The following is a 15,841-nucleotide window of genomic DNA, read 5'->3' as shown; positions in this document are numbered from 1 at the left end:
TGATATATTTCTGTTGATGGATCTTAATGCCTTCATCTGTTTGTTGTATTTGCAGTCCTAGGAAGAACTTCAATTCTCCCATCATACTCATCTCGAACTCGGAAGTCATTAACTCAGAAAAGTATTTGCACAAGCTTCGGTTGGTCGATCCAAAAATGATATCATCGATGTATATTTGAACAACCAAAAGGTCCGAACCCTCCGCCTTTAGAAATAGGGTTTTGTCGACGGATCCTCTATTTAATCCACTGTCAAGTAGAAACTTGGATAATCTGTCGTACCAAGCCCTAGGTGCTTGCTTCAATCCGTATAGGACTTTATCTAATTTAAAAACATGATCCTCAAATTTGATATTCTTAAAACCAGGGGGTTGTTCAACGAAGACTTCCTCTTGTAAATATCCATTCAAGAATGCCGTCTTGACGTCCATCTGGAAGAGCTTCATTCCCTTGTGTGCGGCGAATGCTATCAGAAGTCTAATAGCTTCAAGACGAGCAACAGGTGCGAAAGTCTCGTCATAATCTATTCCTTCTTGTTGATTATATCCTTGAACCACCAATCTAGCTTTGTTTCTGACAATGACTCCGGCATCATCTAATTTGTTCCTGAAGACCCACCGAGTTCCAATGACTGTTCGATCTTTTGGTCTAGGAACTAAATGCCAAACCTTGTTTCTTTCGAACTGTTGTAGCTCTTCTTGCATAGCTACAATCCAATCTGATTCAGCAAGAGCTTCATTGATGTTCTTTGGTTCGATCATGGACAGAAAAGAGTAGAAAGAGCAGAAGTTGTTTAAAGAACGTCTTGTTTGAACACCCTTTTTAATATTCCCAAGAATATTGTCCATGGGGTATGAGTTCTTGTATTTCCACTTCGTCGAAGTGCTTGGTTCTCCATCGTTATTTGAGATTGTCCCGACTTCATTTGGTTCGGAATTAGAGGAAGTTCCCCCTGAATCCAATTCGGGTGTTGCGTTTGATCCGATTATAACCTCGGACTCTACACCTTGATTTAGATTCAATGTTACAGTAACAACATCTATAACATTGGTTTGGGAGTTCTTATCTTGAGTCAATGTTATAGTATCATCAACTATAACTTTGTCTTTTGAGGAACGATCAAGTTCATCGTTTATTCCCTCAATCTCATTGTCCTCTAATTCCAAATCCGGGGGATCATCTCTTGAGAGACGAAAGTCGGGTTCATCCAAGTCTTCTTCCTCATCCTGTAAAGGCTTATCGAACACGTTATCTTCATCAAAGATAACGTGGACACTTTCTTCAATACAGAGAGTTCTCTTATTGAATACTTTGTAAGCCTTGCTATGATCTGAATATCCTATAAAAATCGCCTCGTCACTCCTAGGGTCAAATTTACTTAAACGGTTCTTACCGTTATTATGTACAAAACATTTACTCCCAAAACAGCGAAGATGGGAGATATTAGGTTTTCGACCTCTAAGAAGTTCGTAGGGGGTTTTCTTGAGGATAGGTCGGATCATAGCACGATTATGGATGTAGCAAGAAGTACTTATGGCTTCAGCCCAAAAGTTACGAGGTAAACCACTACACAAAAGCATTGTACGTGCCATATCTTCTAAAGTTCTATTCATACGTTCAACAACACCGTTTTGTTGAGGAGTTCTTGGTGTAGAAAAGTTATGTCCTACACCATTAACTCTACAATATTCTATAAAAGTTTGGTTGTCAAATTCGGTGCCATGGTCCGTACGAATAGATACAAGATTAGTCTTATATTTATTTTGAACACGTTTCATAAGACAATCAAATTCATCAAAAGTTTCGTCTTTTGAATGAAGAAAGATAGACCATACATACCTTGAGTAGTCATCTACAAGAACAAAGACGTACCTGGATCCTCCTCTACTCCTTACCTTCATAGGTCCACATAAATCCATGTGTACCAGTTCCAACGCTTGATTTGTGCTCACTACTCTTTTAGGTTTGAACGATGATCTTACTTGTTTACACCTTGCACATGTGTCACACATCTTTTCTTAGTCGAACTTGATCTTAGGCAACCCTTCAACCAAGTCCCACTTCTTGAGCTTGTTCAAGGTCAGTGAGCTAATGTGACCAAAATGTTTATGCCATAAACATAGATCATCAAGTGTAACTTTCATGCACGAAAAAGAGTTAGTAGGCACGGCATTTAAATCTACCATATAAACATTCCTTTTTCGGTGGCCTTCAAGAATAACGTTGCTAGTTCCTTCAATAATAATGCGACAACTGTCAGTATGAAAAAATACTTTGTTACCTTTGTCGCATAGTTGAGATATGCTTAGCAAATTGTGTTTTAGGCCGTCTACGAGATAAACGTCACTGATTGCGTGAGACTTAGAAATTACGATTTTGACAACGCCGATTACTTTTCCCTTTTTGTTATCCCCGAACGTCACTTTTCCTCCGTTGAAAGGCTTGAGTGAAAGAAACAGATTCTTGTCTCCGGTCTTGTGTCTTGAGCATCCACTGTCAAGATACCATTGATTGTTTTCTTTCACTTCTTCCTGCATAAAGGATTAGATACAGTTTTTAGGTACCCAAGCTAAGTTGGGTCCCTTATGATTAGTTACTCTAAACACTAAATCCTTTCGAACCCAGACACGTCTAATGACCGTTTTTCTAACTTTAGGTTTGATTGGCTTGGGAGGAGTTCTAGGGTTAGGGTTTTCTCTAGGTCTTGGTATTTCTCTGGGTCGAGGAATTTCTCTAGGTCGTTCTTGATTGTTTCCCTTGTTAATTGGTTTACTAGGTTGAGATCGACAAGGGCTTTGTGAGGTGCTTGGTTTCCTAGAGTAGTCAAAGGCCATGTCATAGAACCAACGAAATTTGTTGTTCCTTTCTTCGTTAGGTTCGTTAGTGGAAGTTTCCTTATCCTCGTCAACTGTGTCAACAGTTTTGGCATGTTCGGCATTTTTTCGTAAATCATGAGCCTTTTTGACACAATTGATTTGGATATGACCCGTATGACCACAGTAATTGCAAATCAAATATTCAGGAAGATCAGCATATTTCCTTTTTCTAAAATCAAAATCCGAAGGTGTTGATTTGCATTTCGAGTGATCTCTTCGGCTGTAGCACTCATGTCCTAACCCCATCTTCATATTATTGTCAGATTGTTCGGTTAGGAAGTTTAGGACTTTTGTGCTACCTTCCCACTTGTCATGGACCTTTCTAGCGTGTAGAAGTAGGTCTTTTAGGGTTTTAATTTCCTCTTGACATTTCGTGTGATCTACATCATTGTCCTTTTTAAAGTTGTCACGAAAGTCTTGGAATCGTTTGTTAAGAATGAACACAACATCGGTGTGGTGTTTCTTAACATTGATCATATCGGTCTTAGATTCTTTCAATTGCTTTGAAAGAGAATCTATCTCTTTCTTTTGATCCAAGATCCCTTCTTCATTAGATGTGACCTTAGTTTCCAAGAGTTCTTTGACTTTTCTAAGTTCTAAAGTTATAGCTTCATTAGCTATAACTTTGGCTTAAAGGTGCTTGATGTTAAGCTTTAGGTCGGAGGTTATAGCTTCATTAGCTATAACTTTGGACTCTAATTCCTTCTTTTCAGCCATAGTAGAATCTAATGTTGTAGCTTTCTCAGCTATAACTTTAGATTTCAACTTCTTAGCTTTAGTCTTGAGAGTATGATTCTCTTCCGCGATTTCGAGAATGATCTTTCAATTCCAAATCCTGTTCGTGACACTTATCAAGAGATTGTTCAAAGAATTCAATTAAAGCACTTTTAGACAATTTCCTAACACGTTTCTTAAGTTCAAGATAACTTACCTCTTCATCGTCGTCTTCGTCTGATTCCCCAAGAAGGCAATAGTTTGAATGGGAATTTGTGCTTTCTTCGTCACTGTCGGAGATTAGGTCAAGACTAACACTGCTGAGACAAAGGTTTGCTACTTCGTCGTCTTCAGATTCCTCGTCATCTTCTGAGTCAAGGTCTCCCCAACACGAAGCCATCATAACTTGCTTGAATTCTCTCTTTGTCTTCTCACGCTTCGTCTTGTCCTTTATCTTCTCCCATGTTGGACAATCCTTGATCATATGACCAGATTCTCCACACTTGAAGCAACCTCTATTTGCGAAAGACGACTTTGAGTCATTAACCTTTTTGTTGAATGACTTGTTGTTATTGTTGTTATAGGATGATTTTGTTTGTTTATTTCGAAAATCTTATTTTTAAAACGTCGTGCAAACAAGACAGTTTCATCCTCTAGGTCAGAGTCCACTTCTTCGCTCTTTAAGGCCATACTCTTATTGCGACTTGGTTCAGCGTCGTCTTTGTTAAGAGTGATTTCATGGGCCATGAGAGCACCAATGAGTTCTTGATAGGAAAGGGTTTCAAGATCTCGTGATTCCTCCATTGCAGTGACCTTAGCACGCCACTTCTTAGTAAGGCTCCTAAGAACCTTTCTAGCAATGTCCCTCGATGAATTTTCTACCTAGGTTTTTTAATTCATTTATTATACTTGAAAACCTTGCGGACATACTATCTAAGGACTCATTAGGCTCCATGATGAATAGCTCATATTTTTGCATAAGCAAATCAATTCGGTGCTTCCTAACAATGGAAGTACCTTCATAAGCTAATTCGAGCCCATCCCATATCTCCTTGGCCGTGTAACATGAATAGAACCGATCAAACTCGGTAGAAGTCATTCCGTTTTGCAGAAGACTTATTGCTTTGGAGTTCTTTTCGGCCTTCTTATAGTCGGCCTCGACATAGTCCTCTTCTTTCTTTTTATAGGTAGTGCCTTCCTCGGATGCAACAAGGATTTTTGTCTTTGTCCGTTTTGAATAATCCTCCAAAGACTCCCAATCGTGTCCTTTCACATAGTGAGTCATCATGTTTTTCCACAATCCGTAATTCTTCCCATCAAAGACGGGACACTTGAGATATTTGGAATCCATTTATCACGTGATAGGCAGCGGAAAATAAAACAATACGATAAATGAAAAACAAGATAGATCAGCCTCTTTGCGGTTAGGCAATCAAGAGCACGAGGCTCTGATACCAATTGAAGAGTCTATTGATCCAAAATACTCAAGAGGGGGGGGTGAATTGAGGATTTAAAACTTTTTAACGCTTTTTCGATTGTGCGTATGTAATTGATTATTTAAAGTTTATTGATTAAACTTTAACTAATCAACTAACGATAGTAAGTAAAATAAACGAAACAAACGAAAGAAGAAGAGACACACGGATTTTTGAAGTGGTTCAGTTTCACAAGTCGAAACTTACGTCCACTATTCTCGATTAATAAATTTAGTACCTTTCTACGGATTACAAATTTACTAACCCAACTCGTACAACTAACTCTAGCTGTAACTCAATGAGTACCGTTAAATACTCGAATGACTAACTTACGCTAATAAGAAAGCACTAATGATTCTAACAAAGGTTCACGTTAATGAACAAGTTAAGAAATCAATCTAAGCACTATTATCTTATAATGATAAATGAAGAACAAGTATGCGAGTTTTGTGACACACGACCTTTCAAAATTGCAAATCGGTTTTTTATGATTAAAACACACGGTTTGCTTTTTAAATAAGAAAACAATTTTTATGCTTAAGGTCTCTATATTAGATGTTGTAAATAGCAAAGTATTTATAGGAAAGGAAGAGATAGGCTACACGGTTTCTATACAAACCCTAATAGCCGAAATAATAAAATATAATTACAAATTATATCTTCTTATTATCTCTTTCCTAAAAGCCTTAAAAGATAATAAAGAATATTCTAAAAGATAGAATATAATCTTTCTAAATATTATCTTTACTATAAATTCTAAGATTATGATAAGATTTCCTAAAACAAGAATATCTTTTACCATAATTAAATATAATAAGTAAGATATATAAGATATGTAAAGATCTTATTATAGAATAAAATCTTTACCTAATATCTCTTAGGTAACACGGCATATCACGGCTCATATGCTCGTGAATCATGCAAACCCTAGAGTAGTCAAAGGCCATGTCATAGAACCAACGAAATTTGTTGTTCCTTTCTTCGTTAGGTTCGTTAGTGGAAGTTTCCTTATCCTCGTCAACTGTGTCAACAGTTTTGGCATGTTCGGCATTTTTTCGTAAATCATGAGCCTTTTTGACACAATTGATTTGGATATGACCCGTATGACCACAGTAATTGCAAATCAAATATTCAGGAAGATCAGCATATTTTCTTTTTCTAAAATCAAAATCCGAAGGTGTTGATTTGCATTTCGAGTGATCTCTACGGCTGTAGCACTCATGTCCTAACCCCATCTTCATATTATTGTCAGATTGTTCGGTTAGGAAGTTTAGGACTTTTGTGCTACCTTCCCACTTGTCATGGACCTTTCTAGCGTGTAGAAGTAGGTCTTTTAGGGTTTTAATTTCCTCTTGACATTTCGTGTGATCTACATCATTGTCCTTTTTAAAGTTGTCACGAAAGTCTTGGAATCGTTTGTTAAGAATGAACACAACATCGGTGTGGTGTTTCTTAACATTGATCATATCGGTCTTAGATTCTTTCAATTGCTTTGAAAGAGAATCTATCTCTTTCTTTTGATCCAAGATCCCTTCTTCATTAGATGTGACCTTAGTTTCCAAGAGTTCTTTGACTTTTCTAAGTTCTAAAGTTATAGCTTCATTAGCTATAACTTTGGCTTAAAGGTGCTTGATGTTAAGCTTTAGGTCGGAGGTTATAGCTTCATTAGCTATAACTTTGGACTCTAATTCCTTCTTTTCAGCCATAGTAGAATCTAATGTTGTAGCTTTCTCAGCTGTAACTTTAGATTTCAACTTCTTAGCTTTAGTCTTGAGAGTATGATTCTCTTCCGCGATTTCGAGAATCTGTTCCTTTAGATCTTTCAATTCCAAATCCTGTTCGTGACACTTATCAAGAGATTGTTCAAAGAATTCAATTAAAGCACTTTTAGACAATTTCCTAACACGTTTCTTAAGTTCAAGATAACTTACCTCTTCATCGTCGTCTTCGTCTGATTCCCCAAGAAGGCAATAGTTTGAATGGGAATTTGTGTTTTCTTCGTCACTGTCGGAGATTAGGTCAAGACTAACACTGTTGAGACAAAGGTTTGCTACTTCGTCGTCTTCAGATTCCTCGTCATCTTCTGAGTCAAGGTCTCCCCAACACGAAGCCATCATAACTTGCTTGAATTCTCTCTTTGTCTTCTCACGCTTCGTCTTGTCCTTTATCTTCTCCCATGTTGGACAATCCTTGATCATATGACCAGATTCTCCACACTTGAAGCAACCTCTATTTGCGAAAGACGACTTTGAGTCATTAACCTTTTTGTTGAATGACTTGTTGTTATTGTTGTTATAGGATGATTTTGTTTGTTTATTTCGAAAAATCTTATTTTTAAAACGTCGTGCAAACAAGACAGTTTCATCCTCTAGGTCAGAGTCCACTTCTTCGCTCTTTAAGGCCATACTCTTATTGCGACTTGGTTCAGCGTCGTCTTTGTTAAGAGTGATTTCATGGGCCATGAGAGCACCAATGAGTTCTTGATAGGAAAGGGTTTCAAGATCTCGTGATTCCTCCATTGCAGTGACCTTAGCACGCCACTTCTTAGTAAGGCTCCTAAGAACCTTTCTAGCAATGTCCTCGGTACAGAATTTTCTACCTAGGTTTTTTAATTCATTTATTATACTTGAAAACCTTGCGGACATACTATCTAAGGACTCATTAGGCTCCATGATGAATAGCTCATATTTTTGCATAAGCAAATCAATTCGGTGCTTCCTAACAATGGAAGTACCTTCATAAGCTAATTCGAGCCCATCCCATATCTCCTTGGCCGTGGAACATGAAGAGAACCGATCAAACTCGGTAGAAGTCATTCCGTTTTGCAGAAGACTTATTGCTTTGGAGTTCTTTTCGGCCTTCTTATAGTCGGCCTCGACATAGTCCTCTTCTTTCTTTTTATAGGTAGTGCCTTCCTCGGATGCAACAAGGATTTTGTGCAGTTCGTTTTGAATAATCCTCCAGCACTCCCAATCGTGTCCTTTCACATAGTGAGTCATCATGTTTTTCCACAATCCGTAATTCTTCCCATCAAAGACGGGACACTTGAGATATTTGGAATCCATTTATCACGTGATAGGCAGCGGAAAATAAAACAATACGATAAATGAAAAACAAGATAGATCGGCCTCTTTGCGGTTAGGCAATCAAGAGCACGAGGCTCTGATACCAATTGAAGAGTCTATTGATCCAAAATACTCAAGAGGGGGGGGGGGGGGGTGAATTGAGGATTTAAAACTTTTTAACGCTTTATCGATTGTGCGTATGTAATTGATTATTTAAAGTTTATTGATTAAACTTTAACTAATCAACTAACGATAGTAAGTAAAATAAACGAAACAAACGAAAGAAGAAGAGACACACGGATTTTTGAAGTGGTTCAGTTTCACAAGTCGAAACTTACGTCCACTATTCTCGATTAATAAATTTAGTACCTTTCTACGGATTACAAATTTACTAACCCAACTCGTACAACTAACTCTAGCTGTAACTCAATGAGTACCGTTAAATACTCGAATGACTAACTTACGCTAATAAGAAAGCACTAATGATTCTAACAAAGGTTCACGTTAATGAACAAGTTAAGAAATCAATCTAAGCACTATTATCTTATAATGATAAATGAAGAACAAGTATGCGAGTTTTGTGACACACGACCTTTCAAAATTGCAAATCGGTTTTTTATGATTAAAACACACGGTTTGCTTTTTAAATAAGAAAACAATTTTTATGCTTAAGGTCTCTATATTAGATGTTGTAAATAGCAAAGTATTTATAGGAAAGGAAGAGATAGGCTACACGGTTTCTATACAAACCCTAATAGCCGAAATAATAAAATATAATTACAAATTATATCTTCTTATTATCTCTTTCCTAAAAGCCTTAAAAGATAATAAAGAATATTCTAAAAGATAGAATATAATCTTTCTAAATATTATCTTTACTATAAATTCTAAGATTATGATAAGATTTCCTAAAACAAGAATATCTTTTACCATAATTAAATATATTAAGTAAGATATATAAGATATGTAAAGATCTTATTATAGAATAAAATCTTTACCTAATATCTCTTAGGTAACACGGCATATCACGGCTCATATGCTCGTGAATCATGCAAACCCTAATCTTAATATAATTAGAATTTAGGTTTTAAAGAGAGGCTATATGGAAACCCTAATTGGTAGTAAAGTCCAACTCATAAGTTGATCCATCAAAACCACCAATTAACGCTCAACATAAAACCGGACTCCTCACTAAACCGGGCTTTATAAAAATAAATACTTTCATTAAAACATTTAAGATAAACTTTAAACAATAATAAAACGATTTTCGAAAAGTTTATTAGTCGTGTACAAAAACTCAGCATTTCAATGTTATAGTAGAAGAGCTATAATATTGAGCTCTTTAACTAATAAGGTTATAGCTGCAAAGCTATAACTTTACTAATCAAGAACCTCATTCTTGATTACCATTATGAGATAATCACCTACACTATTCTAATCTTCAAAGAGATCTTCGAGTATAGGCTACGTCATCATCCAAGCTTGTTTAATCTTCAAACGAACTTCGTCTTCACGTGATACTTGAATGAATCTTGAATTGTTTGATCTTGAACAAAGGCTTGAACTTTTCATGTAATTGTCACAATCCTCTTTGTTGCTCGTAATACGTTAATGCTAAAACACTTAACAAACGTTTACACGCAACAAGTATATAAAATGTAAAACACCTTGACTTCATCAAAACATAAACATATGAGCTATATGGTCCAACACCTAGCTAGGTGACTACTCACTCATTATCATGTTGATCATGCTAGCAAGGTTGTCAATCATACCAACAAACTAAAACATGATGAATAAATGAAAGTAATTAACAATAATTAAAAAGGGATTAAGAGGATTATACCTACTCATGATTCCAATAATAAAGCAAGAATAAAAGAAGTACTTGATGCTTGATTGAGAGGTTGTCAATCTCCCAATAATAACCCAAATAATCTTCAATTATCCAAAATAAAGGATGAACAAAAGAGAGATTAAGGAAATAAAACTTGTATTAAAACTTGATTAATTTTTGATTACAAAACTAAAGAGAGATTTGATTGATATTAACTACTCTAAGAATTGATAAGAAGAACATGCTCTTCTAATTAGACTAATGGGGTATTTATAGTGGAAATTAGGTGGATGCATTAGGGTTAACTAAGGGCTAAACTAGTAATTACACTTTTGAGAATTGAGCAGGGAAACGCCGGTATTTCTCGAAGGAAGGGCATCTTTCACGGGGGCTTGAAGAAAACGAAATTGTGCTGGACTGGAATCCGTGCGTCCTAGGCACGGGACAGCCGGATTCAAGGTCTGGGCACGGGCGTCTTTGGGAGAAGACGGCCGGATTCTGGTGGCTGCTGCCCGGGCGTCTTTGGCAGAAGACGCACGAATTGTGCTGTGGAGGACGGGCGGATTCAGGGCAATCCGCACGGATTGCTGCTCAGCTTTGTTCCTTCTTCTTTTCTTCCCTTTTCTTCATAAAATCCTTGGGAATTTCCTCGGGGATGCAAGGATCCTTTCTCGTCATTGCCCAACTACTATAATATGTACAAAGGCCTTCTAATCTTGTCTCTCCTTGATGCTTGGTCATTGAATTCAATCAATTTAGTCTCGTTTTGCCATGAAAATGCAAGATTCTTACTCCTTTCCTACCAAGGGATCAAAATCTCAAAGAATATGCAAAACAAAGAACTAAAGACAATAAATGACCCAAATATGCACTAAAAAGCATGGGAACAAGGCTAATTCGGGGGCTAAATATGCGCTAATTATGGTCACATCAGAAAGTACTCATCTCCACCGAGTTCATCGAACTCCTTCGACTCATTCACCTCCTTTCTTTCTATTTTCCTAAAATCCAACTATAATCACCTAAATCCTTCTTATTTCCAATTTCTTTCCCTTAAATTGTTGCTCAAATTCACGAAAATATCACACAAATAGCAATTGAATAATCCATTCTTTGTTTCATCTCACTCCATCTCCATATTTCCGAAATATCGTTTGAAAAATTTGGGGTTTTGTAACCCTAATTTCTGAAAAAAAAATACCTCGAGGGATTATTGCTGCGATTCGAAAAAATTGGGGTTTATTGCTGAATCTGGTGCGAAATTCGTGTTCATCCATTGATATTTCGAAAAAATTCGTCCCATTGTTGCTGAATTTGGTCCGAAAAATTGGGGTTTATAACCCTGATTTCTGAAGCAATTGTGGATTCTTGCTGCGATTCTTCCCAAAACGTGATTGTTCACTCCTATTTTGCCAAGATTTCATCCTTAATTGCTGCAATTTGTGCGAAATTTTTGAGGTTTCAAACTCTAATTTCTGCGAAATCGACAATCGACCACGATATTCCCCAATTCATGTAAGTTTTCGACTCTTTCTTGCTGCAATTCGTCCCAGTACTGCTGAAACTGGTGCACTAATTTGGGGTTTTTCAAACCCTACTTTCTGGAATTCTAAATTGCTGTTTCAATTAAGACGATGTTGGGCGTGGGTCTGGGTTTTGTTTCGTCGAAGGGTGTTTCAAGTTCTTCACGATTGCTTTTGCACGGTTCTGTAAGTTCTCGCACTTTTGCACTGTTTCGGACTTTCATTGCCTAAAGTAGCATAGTGTTGTCGAGGTTGTTTTAATTACTGTTGGTTATTGTGGTTGTTCTATTATTATTGTCGTTGGAGTGATGGAGTTGGAGTTGTGCGAGTTGCTGGAGTTGCTGTGACTAGGTGTTGGTGAAGGAGGCTGTGTTGTGAATTGTAGGAGTGTGTTGCTGAGTTGTTGTTGAAGTTGTTATTGCAGTATTGTTGTTTTTGTTGCAGGTTGCAGGTTACTGACAGTGTCATAAAATGACCACAAAACGAAAAAACCCACCTCGCAAAACTACAAAAACTACCCCAAAGACCAGCACTAGTACCTCACGTGCTAGTGCAGACCGTTTAGTTGTGGATTATATGGGATGTACTCTGACTGAGGCTCAAAAGAAATACTGGAGAGCCCTTATCCTTCCAAAAAGAACCATTCGCATAACCAAATTCTTTGACAGAGAGGCATTGCGTCAGTTGGGAGTCCTTGAGGCGGTGGAGATGTTGTTAGGACGGGCTGGGTTGAGTGAATTTTTGAATAAGAAGGCTGAAACGTATAGGAGATTGACGCTAGAGTTCTTATCCACCGTTGAGCAGGTGCCTGAGAGTGACCCCCTAGCATTAAATTTCAGTTAATGAACAAAGAAACCGTCTTGTCCTATCCTACTTTGAGGGAAATATTTGGTGTAGCCCCGAGAGCTGATACGGAGAGTTGGGCTGGTTGTTCGTGGGCAGCAACGAATGACTTTTGGTATGCTCTTACGCACCAGCGTAGTACTGGTCGCACTCAGAAGAGTTCTAGGATATCTCACCCGGCATTCCGCTTTGTTCACCATTTCCTTGTCATGTCATTCTTGTGCCAAGGTGAACCTACTAATATCAACCAGAGTGAGATTGACATGCTATGGGGTATGGGGCCGGAAGGAGTAGGTCGGCCAGATTGGGTGAGTGAATTTGTTTAAATGTGTGTTGAGATTCGGAGTGTAATAACTGGTAAGATTCCTATGGGAGGAATGGTGACTTTGCTTGCTACTCATTTGGGGTATGAGTTAGACCCACGAGATCGCGTCCGCGGGATTTCTTCTTTGACCATTGAGTCCATTTGCTGCCATATGCAGATGTTGGGCCGCATTGATTGTGAGGAGTTGGCCTATGCTTTGCTGTTAGGCACTGTTAAGAAAGAAGCCTACTTGAGACTACCTCGCCCGGAGGGAGTGCTGATTCCAGTGGGACCATGTCACAGCGATCTATTCATTCCCATGGACCCTCTGAAGCTGCTTGTTCTAGTCGCCTCAAAAAAGAAGAGTAATGGGGTTCCTAGTACGGATTTAGTGATAGCGGAAGCTTATGGTTCGGAGGAACCTGGGCATGATGACGAAGAGGAGGCTCATAATGGTGAAGGTAGTAGTAGTAGGGAGGCGTTTGGTGATGCTGCTTGGAGAGACCATGTAGAGCTTGAGTTAGAGGAATTGCGGGATGAGATCGAGAGTGTTCATGATGCGACCAGGGAGTGTTTGGCACTTCATCGTGCCATGAGTGACATGTTCACAACTATGTACCCGAGTTCTTACACACCTCCTGAGGCTACCTTGTATGCGGAGCTGGCTAAGAGACGTCTTGACAGAGGGGCTCGTTCTAGAGCCCGGCAGACCCGTCGCTTCGGGTCTCCTTCTTCCTAGCTAGTGGTATGCCCCTTCCCTATTCTTTTAGTTCTCCTACAACATTCACTACTACAAATACAGGCAACCACAACGGCCCTTTAACAACGCTTATTCACGAAAATCATCAAAACACGTTGTAGAATTTATTCCGCGAATTTTACCAAACTTAATTACAACGGTTATGTGTTGTTAGCCGTTGTTATTTTTTTTAACAACGGGTCATACTTAAACAACCGTTGTTAATGAAAAAACTAATAACAACGGTTAAATTTTAACCGTTGTTAATGGTTTGGCGCCAAATCAGTGAAAAGTAATCACAACGGTTATATTAGAACCCGTTTTTAATACTTTTTAACAACGGTTGTAATCTCAATAACCGTTGTTATTAATATTATGAAAATCTTAAGAACAACATATTGCTTTATTCTGCTATACGCTACAAACACAAACACAAGCTAATACTGCTACTATATCATCCTCCATTCCTCCCTGATCGTCTCTCTGTCTTCATCTCCGTCACTGTTGTCACGTCTTCTCTCCCTCATCGCGCGTGTTTATCAATCAGGTATATATATGTTTCTTAGCAACGCTTATTATAACTAGATATAGGATTTTTTGGTTATTATCTAATTTGTTGATAATTTAGCTTAATTGCTTTCCTGAATTTCGTTTATTTGTTTGCCTATTATTGTATTTTCTGAATTAGTTGCCTATTATTACGAATGTAGAATAATGACTCGAACTTGGATGATTGATGCAAATATGAGTGACCGCACCTACAAGGATGGTTTAGCTGAATTTTATGAATTCGTTTCGAACAATTTGAATGGTTCTTCTAGTATTGCATGTCCTTGTGAAAGATGTGGTAATATTAGCTATATGGCTTTTCCGGACGTTAAAATACACCTAGAAAAGTGGAGATTTAGTCGATCCTATACACTTTGGATTTTTCATGGGGAATCATTAGAGGAAGAGAATAACTCTGAAGAAGATGATGTTGAGGTACACGAAAGGCTAACTGATGATCCTGAGTTTGCCGAGTTTTTGAGTTGGAAGAGTTGGAAGTAGAGAAGTTGAATGTTGGGTCTATAGATAATGAAGAGAATGATGATGAGTCCATTGCTTTTGAAGATGTAGGTGATGACACTAGTAATTGGGATGACCTTAACAACATGTATGAGAAGTTGTGTGAGTCTGAAGCACCTCTTTATCCTGGTTGTAAGTTCACAAAAATGTCTAATTTGTGGTGAAGTTGTATAATATCAAGGGGGCAAATGGGGTGAGTGACACGTGTTTCACTAGTTTTTTAGCCTTAATAAAGGAGTTGCTTCCTGATGGTAATGTTCTACCTGTTAAGACATATGAGGCGAAAAAACTAATAAGAGGAGTGGGTATGAAATATGAGAAAATACATGCATGTCCAAATGATTGCATATTGTATCGGAAATTATATCAAAACTTAACCAATTGCCCTAAATGTTTGGAGTGGCGTTATAAGGATAAGGAAGGGATCCCGCATAAGGTGTTGTGGTATTTTCCAGTGATACCAAGAGTCATAAGGATTTATGCGAATCCCGATGATGCAAAAATGTTAACTTGGCATGAAACAGAAAGAATAAATGATGGAAAGCTAAGACACCCGGCAGATGGTAAGCAATGGAAATCGTTCGACGCTAAGTATCCCGAGTTCGGCAATGAACCTAGAAACTTACGTCTAGCGCTGTCCATTGATGGAATGAACCCACACGGAAACATGAGTAGCCAACATAGTACTTGGCCGTAGTGTTGGCTATTTATAACTTACCTCCATATGTGTGCATGAAAAGAAAGTATTTGATGTTGTCGTTGTTAATTTCCGGCCCTAAACAACCGGGAAATGATATAGATGTATATTTGGAACCTCTTCTAGATGATTTGCGATTGTTGTGGGATAGTGGGATAGAAGTATTTGATGCATATAAGAACGAAACTTTCAATTTGAGAGCGATGTTATTGTGTACAATAACCGACTATCCGGCTTATGGCGACCTTTCCGGGCACACAGTTCATGGGAAAGAGGCTTGTCCATTGTGTGGGGAGGATATCGAGTCCGAATACTTGAAGTCTTCTCGTAAGTATGTGTATATGGGAAATAGGAGGTTCTTGTCTCATGACCATTGTTATCGCAAGATGCAGAAAGCATTCAATGGAAGACAAGAACTTCGTCAACCTCCTAGAATTTTGAGTGGGCATGAAGTTTATCGGAAAGTAAAGCATATTGAGATAGATTATGGGAAGAAGAGCGGCTCTAAATTGTCTACTCGTGGGTATAAGAAAATATCCATATTTTTTGATAAACTTCCATATTGGCCCGACTGGAGGTCGGCATTGCCTCGATTTCATGCACATTGAGAAAAATGTCCGTGATAATATTATCAATACCCTTCTGAATGTTCCTGGTAAAACAAAGGATAACGCCGCAGCTAGGGAAGATATGAAAATGAT

This window comes from Silene latifolia, chromosome 1 (assembly GCF_048544455.1).
Source record: "Silene latifolia isolate original U9 population chromosome 1, ASM4854445v1, whole genome shotgun sequence".
In the NCBI taxonomy this organism is placed as follows: domain Eukaryota; kingdom Viridiplantae; phylum Streptophyta; class Magnoliopsida; order Caryophyllales; family Caryophyllaceae; genus Silene; species Silene latifolia.
Note: the sequence above shows the minus strand (reverse complement) of the source record.